Source organism: Heptranchias perlo, chromosome 10 (assembly GCF_035084215.1).
Source record: "Heptranchias perlo isolate sHepPer1 chromosome 10, sHepPer1.hap1, whole genome shotgun sequence".
NCBI lineage: Eukaryota > Metazoa > Chordata > Chondrichthyes > Hexanchiformes > Hexanchidae > Heptranchias > Heptranchias perlo.
Genome location: NC_090334.1, coordinates 46,901,055 through 46,914,274, shown reverse-complemented (window position 1 = coordinate 46,914,274; position 13,220 = coordinate 46,901,055). Strand labels below are relative to the sequence as shown.

The window sequence follows — 13,220 nt, the reverse complement described above, 5'->3', positions numbered from 1 at the left end:
ACAGCTCTGGTGGCAATAGGGGTGAGAATAGAAAGCTCCCTTTGTACCAGGTAGGGCCCCAACTCCCCAGGAATGCCCAGATATTTTTGGATGGCAAAATTGTACAGGGCACAGCAAGCTACAACTATGCGGGATACTCGATTTGGAGCATATTGCAAAGCTCCTCCTGATCAATCAAGGCAGAAAAAGTTCCCCTTTAAGATTCTGATGATCCTTTCAATATCCACTCGTGTAGAGGCATGTGCTTCCTTGTACCACTCCTCAGTTGCTGTTCTTGCAACTCTTAGGGAAGTCATTATGCATGGGAGCACTTTCACAGGCACAGGCAGAACAGGCCAGGCAGAAGACATTGGCCACAGGTTCTCATACAGTAACTGGCACTTTTCCCCTATTGCGTCTTTGATGAAATACACTCTTCTAACACAGAGCTCCTCACTAATGTCTTCATAGAATCTGCGTGGTCTATGAATTCTTTTGGAGGGTAATATCTTATAGGGCATTGTCTTTTCAAATGCTGCCTCATTCTTCTTTCCTGGTCGTCCTCCTCCTCCACTAAAATCTTACACAAGGGAATGTCTATTGGGAATCTCATACGTGGTACCTTCTTACGGTGGGGGCAAAACATTTCTTCATCAAAGTTTCTTCATCCTGAAGACGTGATAAGGCATTATATAAATGCAAATTATTTCACCTCCACCTTTCTCAACCCCTCCACATTCTCTCATTTTTCACGCTGCTTGTCCAACATTCAGTATTGGGTGAGAAGAAATTTACTCCAACTAAATATTGGGAATACCAAAGCCATTTTCTTTGGCCCTCGCCACAAACTCTGTTCCCTAGCTACCGACTCCATCTCTCTCCCTGGCCACTGTCTGAGGCTGAACCAGAATGTTGGCATCCTATTTGACCCTGAGATGAGCTTCCGACCACATATCTGCTCCATTACCGAGACTGCCTACTTCCACCTTCGTAATATTGCCAGTCTCCGCCCCTGCCTCAACTCATCTGCTGCTGAAACCCTCAACCATGCCTTTGTTATCTCTAGACTTGACTATTCCAATGCTCTCCTGGCTGGCCTCCCGTCTTCCACCCTCCATAAACCTGAGCTCATCCAAAACTCTGCTGCCCATATCCTAACTTGCACCAAGTCCTGTTCACCCGTGCTCGCTGACCTACATTGGCTCACGGTCCAGCAAAGCCTCGATTTTAAAATTCTCATCCTGGTTTTCAAATCCCTCCATGGCCTCGCCCCTCCCTATCTCTGTAACCTCCTACAGCCCTACAACCCTCCGAGATCTCTGCGCTCCTCCAATTCTTGCCTCTTGTGCATTGCTGATTTTAATTGCTCCACCATTGCCGGTCGTGCCTTCAGCTGCCTAGGCCCTAAGCTTTGGAATTCCCTCCCTAAACCTCTCCGCTTCTCTACCTCTCTCTCCTCCTTTAAGACGCTCCTTAAAACTTATCTCTTTGACCAAGCTTTTGGTCACCTGTCTTACCTATCTCTGGGATCTGGGGGTACATATACACAAATCACTAAAAGTAGCATCCAGGTTAATAAGGCCATAAAATGGGCAAATCAAGCGCTAGGGTTCATTTCTGGAGGGATAGAATTGAACTCAAAGAAATGATGTTAAACTTGTATAGAACCTTGTTTAGACTACACTTGGAGTACTGTGCATAGCTCTGCTCTCCATCTTATAAAAAGGATATAGAGGCTTTGGAGAGGGTACAAAAAGATTCACAAGGATGATATTAGAACTGAAAGGATGTCGTTATCAGGAAAGGCTGATCAGGCTGGGGCTCTTTTCACTAGAAAAGAGAAGGCTGAGGGGTGACCTGATAGAGGTCTTTAAGATAATGAAAGGATTTGGTAGAGTAGACGTAGAGAAAATGTTTCTGCTTGGGGGGTGTCCAAAACTAGAGGTCATAAATATAAAATTGTCACTAATAAATCCAATAGGGAATTCAGGAGAAACTTCTTTACCTAAAGAGTGGTAAGAATGTGAAACGTGCTACCACAAGGAGTAGTTGAGGCGACCAGCATAGATGCATTTAAGGGGAAGCTAGATAAACACATGAGGGAGAAAGGAATAGAAGGTTATCCTGATAGGATTAGATGAAGTAGGGAGGGAAGAGGCTCGTGTGGAGCGTAAGTGGTGGCATATACCGGTTGGGCCGAATGGCCTGTTTCTGTGCTGTAGATTCGATGTAGCTCGATGACTATCTCCTTAAGTGGCTTGGTGTCAAATTTTGTTTGATAACACTCCTGTGAAGCGCCTTGGGATGTTTTACTACGTTGAAGAGGCTATGTAATTGCAAATTGCAGTAGTTGTAGTTTGGTTGTAGTAGCAGAGGTAACGGGGACGAAATTCAAAGAGGTTGATGGGGGGAGGAAATGTACTTTGTTTGTACATGCAAAACAAACAATGTGATACACACTAGGAAGGTGAAAACTCAACATTGATGTTAATTCATTGTGATAGAAATGTGAATGGGAACCATAACAATTACAGTCGGAAATGATTGATTGATGGCCACCAGAAAATTAACAACAATAGCAATTTCATCTGGCCATTCATGTATTATTCATGCCCAGGTTGAATGACTGGTAAATACTGTATACAGCACGCTATGCTTGGAGAACATTGGTTTACAGAAATCAACAGTGAATCCTCAGTTGTCACACTTCAGGAATCAGTACTGGGCGAGGAAACCATGAATGAGGCACTCAAAGGAATGAACATATGTAAAAAGTCTAATGTTATTGTGCTCATATCAGTACCTGTCATGACTGGAACTTTACTTTTGAACAAATCACATCCTTCATCATAGCATGAATGTGTACTTAGAGCACTTGAAGAAAGAAAGAGATTCCATTTTTCTTACCTCTGTGAGCAGAGGATTAGGTTCTGATTACTGTATTCTCTGTCTGCTGTGCAAAGACAGCAGCATTGCTACATTTACATAAACAACACAGGAAATCAGTCATTCACAGTTGCCATGGTAGCATGGGGGCAATCCATTTTATTACAGTCCACTGTGTCCCTCACAGGAACATTGCAAAAAAAAATCTTGGAATAATAGAACTAGATCGGGTGCAAATGAAAAGTATGGTACAACAACTCTGTTTTTTGTTTTTTAACATTGGGCAGCCTTTGTTGGTGATGCTGGTCAGGTAGCCTTGATCAGGGAACATCCCTCCACGACAGCAGCTGGGAGGAATATAAAAGTCATACAGAGGTTTCTGTTGGTGGGGGAAGGGGAAGCATGCCCTCAGATATTTTTTTTTACCTTTTGTTTAATATTTTAGTATAAGATTAAATTCCCTGATTACTTCAACTGATGCTTCACGAGAAGCTCAGAGAGCAGCCAGAGAGCATTGCTAATAAAGTAATTGTGGGGATCTCTGCAGAAGAGCAAAAAAAATAATCTGCTGAGAGCAATAGTAGAGAGGAAGGGAGCAAAAAGGAGACACAGAGAGAGGGGCTGAATGAGAGAGACTGAGGAGGGGAAGTTACAGCAGCTAGAAAGGGAAGGAAGTGGGAGATCTGCTGCTTCCTGTAGACAGAATGATGATTGAAGACAAAGCTGGGTGTGGACTCATCTCGCAGGGCTGCTGCTTACACAGCTGCTAAGCTTGGATTCTCCTGCATATTTAACCTATTTTAAGAAGAGAAGAGTGAATATCTGCCTTCAGTTCACTGTACGAGGTAAATTTGCCTTTGTCCTTCACTGTTTTTAATGTTACAGTGAAGAATTTTATTGATTAATGTATTTTTTGCTAAAACACACTTGGTTTGCATTCAATGCTATTATATGAGACTATAAAATGGTTAAAGATGTGTGTCTATTATTCAAAATGTACCGGTATTATCAACAACTGTGATAATGATTATGGGTGTGATTGGTGTTAGGAAAAGGCAGTGCTTTTAATCTGAAAGCTTACAGAAAATAAATGTGTAGCTGCTAACAAGGAGAGGGCTATGAAAAGAGGATAGAATGATTTAATTGTAATTCATTATATTGAGCTTTGGAGTTTGTACTATATCACTAAATGCTGCTTTTTAAATTTTGTATAAAAGAACACCCAGCAACAGTCAGTAACTAGCTATGTTCCTCCAATAACCACAAAGAAGCCTATATGGATTTTACTGTATCAATGAATTTTCATATTTAAATTTTTGTTGTAGTTAAATGTCCGTATATACAAAATCATTTTCTAACCCATTAAAGACAACATACCGAACAGTAGAATGCTACATAGAATAAAAACATATTTTTAATATTGAAATTACTTTTGAAAGCTGTTGAGACCACTACAGAGAACAGTACAAAAACATCAAAACCAGTGTTTTTTTTATATAATATCAGAGTATCTGCATGGAGCAGTCCATCAGACAGAAGAAGGCATTGATTTGGTTGCCAGTAATAGCATTTAATTAGTAACTATGAATGCTATTTTTGAATACTGTGATATCACGTGGCTTATTTACAGTGTACCACCTCCATTTTATTGAAGAAAATGTAGACACTTCAAAATTCAGATTAACTCAGACAGTTCATAGCTGCATACTACAATGATACTTCTTGCATTCTATAGGAATGCAACCTGTAACATGTTAACTTGACATTGAGGAATCAATAGTTTTGATGTGAAATATCGGTCAAATAGTGGATTCTAATTACTTGGCTGGATATTCATATCCAAACAGTCCAATGACATGAGAGTCTTTTTACATACTTACTGGCGAGTTCTGCTGAGCTGATATGTGTTGTAGATTGTGTATTACCCAAACATCTGAAAAAATAAATAGCAAATATTGTGAACAAACTAGTGTAAAAAGAACTTCTACTTTATATATTCACTAATTGACTTTTATCGTTGTGTAATTTGAGACTTATTTAATCAATCAGTTCTGTGTTCAGGCTTAATGTGCACAGGGGAATGAAGCTGTTACACAAATGAGAATCATTTGGGAAATTCTACACACAGCAGTCTCTGAAAGTTCACAGCCCAGTGAGGTTTCCATTGACCCCTCCCAATCAGAGAAAGAAATGCTCTGTGTCTACCACAGCAATACAGACACTTCAGAATCAAATTTCAGTTTTAGCCTGTACATTCCCTGCTTTCAGTTATGGAAACATTAGTGGAATCCAATAGGCAGTTGATTTTAATAACATTTAAATCAGTCAGTAGGTTTTACCTACTGTCAATAGTTATTTTACTGATGTTTAGAAATGTTAACTGGATTAGATTACTGATCATCAACAATAGGTATTGATTTAATCCTTCCTGTCATATAGTGTGACTGAATTATGAATCCATTAAATAAACTGTAGAGCTTCTTTCATTGTCACAAGGAATCTCAATCTGATGCAGATACCAATACAAGAAGTCTACAGCAATGGCCTCCCATTGTCCAACAATAGGGCATTTTGTATTGATAACTAAATCAACACCAGGTGTTTGTGTTGCATTATAAATGATCACAACAGTCCATTTATAGAAGTATAGATGCTGCCTTTGGATTGGATGATGTGAAGAGATCAGCACAGCACTGTAGAAACTGGTACCACCATTACTCATTCTTTTGTTACCATTCTCAACTACAATACAGTATTTGTTCAGAATCAGAGTTGTAGACATTGAAGGACAAGGTGAATATTAGAGTATGGTACCATGTTGTAACAGTTTAGTATGCACTAAGAAAAATCAGGTCCATTACTTTTCTTTTCACAAGACAAATGTGCTTAAAATAAAGAAGGGCTCAGAGACCATATCTAGATTTTTTTTACCTGAATGAAGAAATTACTGTGGCATAAATAGACTTTTATAATGGCAAAAAGAGACACTGTGCAATAGTTCCTGTATAACCAGGGACAATGTTACAGACCATAAGGCTGAAAATCAGCAATTCTATATGAGATAGGCCCTGGAAGTGGCAATAATCTAAAATGTTATTACGTGTGTATTTCTGTGTCCCAGTATTTTAGAAATTACGCTCACTGTCCCTGCTGGATGACCTACCTGTCTGTTGCTCTTAATTCATGATATCTGTTGTGCAACATGATAGGCTCAAAAGGGCACTCCAATTTAAATTTTAAAAAACACTGACAGCAAACTAGAATGATTTTCAGTTTGTGTTAACTTTTATTCAAATATTGATTCATTTGCATGAAAACTGTCTGACTTTTTGATGGAAAAATGTGATGGTTAATTTGCTATCTTTTACAATACTTAGCATTATTAATCTATCAAAATACAATGTAATGATTATTGCAGAAAGAAATGATAGTGTTTGTATGATTCCATTTCTGTTGTTCCACTTGAAGGTTGATAAGGCCTTAGGTTCCCACCACAAACTCCGTTCCTTAGCTACCGACTCTATCCCTCTCCCTGGCCACTGTCTGAGGCTGAACCAGACCGTTCACAACCTTGGCATCCTATTTGACCCTGAGATGAGCTTCTGATCACATATCCGCTCCATCACCAAGACCACCTAATTCCACCTCCATAACATCACCTGTGTCTACTCCTGCCTCAGCTCATCTGCTGCTGAAACCCTCATCCATGGTTTTGCTGATGACACCCAGCTCTACCTTACCACCACCTCTCTTGACCCCTCCACTATCTCTTATTTGTCAAATGTAAGGAATCTTACAACACCAGGTTATAGTCCAACAATTTTATTTTAAAATCGCAAGCTTTCGGAGATTATCCCCTTCGTCAGGTGAGTTTTCATTCACTCACCTGACGAAGGGGATAATCTCCGAAAGCTTGTGATTTTAAAATAAAATTGTTGGACCATAACCTGGTGTTGTAAGATTCCTTACATTTGTCCACCCCAGTCCATCACTGGCATCTCCATATCTTATTTGTCACACTGCTTCTCCCACTGGATGAGCAAAAATTTCCTCCAACTAAGTATTGAGAAGACCGAAGCCATTGCCTTCGGTCTCTGTCACAAACTCGGTTCCCTAGCCCTCAACTGCACCCCTCTCCCTGACCAGTGTCTGAGGTTGAACAAGACCGTTTGCAACCTTGGGGTCCTATTTGACCCTGAGATATACTTCTGACCATATATCCGCTCCATCACAAGACCACTTACTTCCACCTACGTAACATCACCAGTCTCTGCTTCTGCCTCAGCTCATCTGCTGCTGAAACCCTCATCCATGTCTTTGTTACCTCTAGAGTTGACTATTCCAATGCTCTTCTGGCCGGCCTTCCACCTTCCACCCTGCATAAACTTGAGCTCATCCAAAACTATGCTGCCCGAATCCTAACTCGCACCAAGTCCCGTTCACCCATCACCCCTGTGCTCGCTGACCTACATTGGCTCCCGGTCCGGCAAAGACTCGATTTTAAAATTCTCATCCTGGTTTTCAAATCCCTCCATGGCCTCACCGCTCCCCATCTCTGTAACCTCCTCCAGCCCTACAACCCTTCGAGATCTCTGCACTCCTCCAATTCTTGCCTCTTGCACATCCCCGATTTTCATCGCTCCACCATTGGTGGCTGTGCATTCAGCTGCCTAGGCCCTAAGCTCTGGAATTCCCTTCCTAAACCTCTCCGCCTCTCTACCTCGCTCTCTTCCTTTAAGACGCTGCTTAAAATCTACCACCTGTTCTAATATCTCCTTACGTGGCTTGGTGTCAAATTTTGTGTGATAATTGCTCCTGTGAAGTGCCTTGGAATGTTTTACTACGTAAAAGGTGCTATATAAATGCAAGTCATTGTTGTTATAAAGGAACCCCAAGGCATGTCAATACCCAGGCATTGCATGTGAAGTTGAACCATATGCAAATCACTATTTTGGGGATTGAAAATATTGTTTTATTGTGTTTACTATTTCATTAACATAAGTTGAGGAACTCAAATTATAGGACTTTCTGCAAGTTTTGTTTAACTTTTTAGCGGCACTATCAAAACTATTTGAAGAATATTTTAAGGTGAAATCGATCTTGCAAAATATTAGCCTTCATTGTTTTTGACTAAACTGCCATGTGCTCTGAGCTGAATTTGTTATACAGGTTTTGAGGTAATATTGTGTTTCAAGTGTCATTTTAGTCCAGTTAGTAGAATGCTTACCTCTAAAGTTGTGGGTTTAAAGCCCCATTCCAAGACTTAAAGACATAATCTAAGCTGAAACTTCAGTGCTGTGCAGAGGGAGTACTGGATTGTTGGAGATGCTACCTTTCAGATGAAATGTCAAAACAAGGCCGAGTCTTCTTGTCCAGCTGGATGTAAAATATCCCATGCATAATTCAAAGAAGAGCAGCTCTTGTGGTGCCTTGGTCAACATTCATTCTACTCGTGTTGATCTGTGACCAGCATCCAAGTTGACATTTTCTGATTTTCTCTCTATAGCCCAAGCATTTCGTCTCCACTTGCATGTTTCCTGGGGATGACCTGGCTGAGCCCTCGGGTGGTTACAGTCTTTAAATGATTGTAGCTGGTATGGTGGAACCAAGAAACCTTCAAAATTTTGGATTCTAGATCCCTCATTTTGCAATGGTAATAAGGGATGTGGACAATTATTGTGACTGGGTACTTTATAAATATTGCTTAAATGTTCGTAGTTTTGAGAAAAGCACAATCACTCTTTCAAGGAGTTTGCGGATAAGCTCTGTTCCTGAAACAGCCAGGAAAATTCAATTTTTGAGTCACTTCTGGTCACTGGGAAAGTTTCTAGTGCAGCGGATGTGATACCTACTGGAGAACTAACTTTTGAGATGTATGATTTAGTGGAATGGTGTTAATTTTTAATACACTTTTAAAAACAAGTGTTCAAGGAGACGAGACATGAATTGCATCAGTGTATCTTGGGCATATCTAGGCATGTTTACAAAGCTTACCTAATAACATTTCAGTAGTGATCATTCCCCTTTAAAGTGAATTAGAATAATTGATTTTAGCAAAGATGGCAGCAGAGATGTTACAATTGATCCTGGGGCTCCTGGCCTAGGAGAATAAAGAATTAACTAGGATTCTTATAGGTGATGAGTATGTATAGACAACTGCTGGAAAGTGCAGCTATGTGGACAAGGTTGGATAGTCTGCTGACATTCACTGTCTAGATTCGCCCATCAATGATCACTGGGCTGCTAGCACTAGTAAAACTGCAGCCCAGCGTGAGTCATTATGTTTAGGAGAAGAGGGGAGAAAACGAGAAGGAGAAGAAATCCAAGGGTTGTCTCACACAGTCAAATTATATATCAGTGCAATCTGGTCCAATGACAGTCTATAGCGAGATCTGTTGCAAAACTGATGATATCATATTAAGTCATTGCTTATTGTAAACCAAAAATGTCATAATGAAGATTCTTTATTACTAAACTAGTGCCAAATATACTGCAGAAATATGCTGTTTTTCACATTCTGCACAATCCTTCTAATTGGAGACATTGAGGGAAATTTTGATCTTGTGCGATAGTGTAAACCGGGCAACATCAGATCAGTCGCCCATCATACACCTCTCTCAATTTTCATTTCCATTTCAATTGGGAGAGATGTGTAACAGGTGGCTGATTCAATGTCGCATGTTTTACACTATCGAACAAAATGAAAATGTCTCCCAATCATTTTAAAGGGTCATTACTGAAATGCTGTTACACTGATGTAACCCCTTTTTTACCATTTGATGCAAGCACCAGTTTCATCGGGAAGTCTTTGTGCAGACATGCAGTGTAGTTAGTAAGTTTCTAAATTTGGGAATGCTTTTTAAAAAATGAATGAAGCAAAGACAGGAAAAGAGATTGAGATTTCCTCTTCCAGTGGATAACAGTTCTAATAAATATACTTACTAACAGTTTGTGTGAATTAGATATACAGAGGTAATGCCAGAGTCCCAAAGTCCAAATTCCTCTGAAAACTTCTTGTTATTCACCCCACAATGTTTTCCAGTGGAGAGGTTCAATAGGTGACCTCCTTCAAGCCCTCTGTGATGCTTGTTTTGGGGTATGCTACAAAAAGGTACACAAGAGCTGCCTGTGGTGACTTGTCTTCTGATTTACTTTCCCTCCCTGTTGGGAAGTACAAATCCCTGACAGTATGGAAGCAATTAAGAGCTTGTCTTCTGTGGAGTCACATGGATATTGGATCAGCAACACAGCGCTTTGCTACACATTGTACATTTCTAATAAAAATATGACTTCTGAAGGAGAAAGTCCAGCTTCTGGTTAGCCTTTTATCCAATAAAGTTCTTAACAAGTGTCAAAGAGAAAGATTGACAAGCAGGCTACCCCTCCCACTGACACACACACCATTGTTAACCAGCATGTCTCTTTTTCTGAGCCTGGCAGTGACACCTTACTACCAGATGCAGGTTCTATCTCCCCTTGACCCATGCCCTTTTTTAACAATACACCTTTTTCTCAGAATCTCAGCAGTAGCTTACTATTACTGGTGATTGAAAGTGGGGAAAATGCCAGTCAAATCCCCATCCATTATTGCCAGTATGAGTAAAATTAGAATTGAAAATGAGGGGAACAGAAAAGTCAGACAAAAGTTTTGTCCTAAAATACGGAATGAGATTTTTAAAGGTTTTATTTAGATTCATTGTTAAATGTATATTTTTGTCAGACCTCGGCTTCAATAGAAGCAGCTGACACATCATATTGATCATGGTTTTGGGTAGGGGGTAAGATAGTTGGTTGTCTGGAAAATTTAGGTCCACTTCAGATGGAACATGAATTATCAGTTAGGAAGACACTGCACAGGATGGGTATGAACCAGTTGGGGAGTGAGATGCATGACTGACTAGATTTTTTTCAATTTTCTTTTTGCCTTGCAGTGCAACACTTTGCAGGAAACAATTTTAGTTTTATTAAGGTGATAAAACTTCTGGAATGTGTACAGTAACAAATTAATTTATTCATTTTTGGCACCCATGAAATCCGTGGCTACATCAAGCCCCTGAATCAGGGGTGGGGGCTTAGCCCGACTGTAAATGCTGCAGCAGGAGACCACTGAAAATCAAATACAAAAAATAAGAAATTCAGAGTACATGCCCTTTGTCATCAGTCTGCTCTTTTTATATTCCAGGGTCCCAGACGTCCCAGGCACAAATTATTTTGCACTTGTGATAGATTTGAAGAGTGACACATTGATCTCTGGGGTACAGCACTGTGGCATCTCTGTGTCCAGCTTTATGATATCTACAAATGCAAAATAGTAATGTGCATTTTTCCTTTAATGTGACAGAGACGTTATCATAATATGAATGGATTGTTATTATATTGTACTTTAGTAGTTTATTGAAAGATCAGATGATCTCTTCCCTGGCAACCAAAGGAGATGAAGCGCTATAATAATCAATGATAAAGCTAAGAATTCTCATGTGTTCATCAGAACATACGAACGTACGATATTGACGGGCAGGAAAAGACCAGCTGGTCCATCAAGCCTGCCCCCGCACCATGATGGCCAGACCATGATGGCTAAATACTTCTTCCCTCCCCTCACCTCCCAACCTCACACCCACCCCCGCAGCCATGTAATCTCCCGGAAAAGGCAAAAATCAGAAAAAACTCAGGGCCAATACGGGAAAAAATACTCTGTAAAATTCCTCTCCGACCCCCTCCAGGAGATCACATGAACAGATAACATCATGACTAATTAGCATATAAGCAACAGAAACTCTGCATTCTTTTGTTTTTGGGAGCTTTCTGGATTAGGCTGTGCCATTTGTAAAGGAAACTACTGAGTCTTTTTATAGTAATGTCTTGGTGAGAGGACTGCAGTATTTAAACTTTCAGAAGGGCAGCAAATTCTAAATTCCAATGCTGGTCGTTTCTTAACATGAACATCCTGGGTCTAAACAGAACATTCAAATACAAATGAAGAAATTATCTCACCTCTGTCCAATAAATAAGCTGGTCTAGCACTGCTGATAAAGCCCCATCATACACGAGTCAGAAAGATTAACTTTTACAGTTCATGCACCACCCAACCCTACAGCAATCTATTATAGTCAAAACAAAAAGCTTGCAACAACATTTTAAATATATAATTGAGGCAGATTATTGTCTTTAATTACGACTTAATTAGCCAATCACAGAATGTACTAGATGAATGGGGACTCCTTATAATAACCAGTACCCCAGTGAATATTCTTCACAGGTGTTTGTCTTTTCCTATTTTAAATAGCGAAAAACAACCATCACACAATTCCCTCAAGACGCTGCCAACAGCCTTTAGCAGTTGGAAAGTTTTTATTTTCACAAAGCAGTTTTGACAATCCGTTACGGTAAAGTACAATTATGATATTAGATATTAAAATGTAAGATTTTGGGAGCTTTCCGTTTAATGAATATCATGTCATTTCATGTTTTTACAGCAAACCTGCCCCCCTTTTCACGTGACAAAACCACTTGATTTAATTGCAAAACTTCCTCTTCCTGTCATGACATTTAAAAAAAAAACACACAGCAAAACTGTTGGGTGTTGGTGGTGGCGGGGAAAGATGATAAGCATTCAAAGGCAAAACTTGAAAGGGAAAGCTCATCAGCTGCAAAAACAACATTGAAAGACTGTATTTGTGCATGTTATACTTTTTTTGAAGCAGCTGGAAATGTGTTATTGACTCCAAATTACTCAAGCTTCACTAGTTCAGTTTGTGAAATCAGAGCCACTTGATTATATTGCAGCCTTGTAACAGCGATTAAAATCGGGGATGCTCAAGAGGCAAGAATTGGAGGAGCGCAGAGATCTCGGAGGGTTGTTGGGCTGGAGGAGGTTACAGAGATAGGGAGGGTGAGGCCATGGAGGGATTGTTTATATGTTCTGATGAACAAGGATGAGATTTTTAAAATTGCGGCATTCCCGAACCAGGAGCCAATGTAGGTCAGCGAGCACAGGGGTGATGGTGATGGGTGAATGGGACTTGGTGCGAGTTAGGATATGGACAGCAGAGTTTTGGATGAGCTCAAGTTTATGGAAGGTGGAAGATGGGAGGCCGGCCAGGAGATGCGCAAGAGGCAAGAATTGGAGGGGCGCAGAGATCTTGGCGGGGTGTAGGGCTGGGAGGAGGTCACAGAGATAAGGAGGGGCGAGGCCATGGAGGGATTTGAAAACAAGGATGAGAATTTTAAAATCGAGGCGTTGCCGGACTGGGAGCCAATGTAGGTCAAGGAGCATGGGGGTAATGGGTGAACGGGACTTTGTGCGAGTTAGCAGAGTTTTGGACGAGTATCAAGTTTATAAAGGGTGGAAGATG

At 40.4% G+C, this 13,220-nt stretch overlaps 1 protein-coding gene across 1 annotated transcript in view; it reads left to right on the top strand.

The window, feature by feature from the left end:
- Positions 1-3,500: 3,500 nt before the first annotated feature.
- The window catches only part of LOC137326492 (guanine nucleotide-binding protein G(I)/G(S)/G(O) subunit gamma-2), a 62,605-nt gene continuing 52,885 nt past the window's right edge, over positions 3,501-13,220 (top strand). Inside the window, exon 1 of the mRNA XM_067991631.1 lies at positions 3,501-3,710. The gene's annotated coding sequence lies outside the window, so the exon portion shown is untranslated. The remainder of the gene's footprint in view (positions 3,711-13,220) is intronic.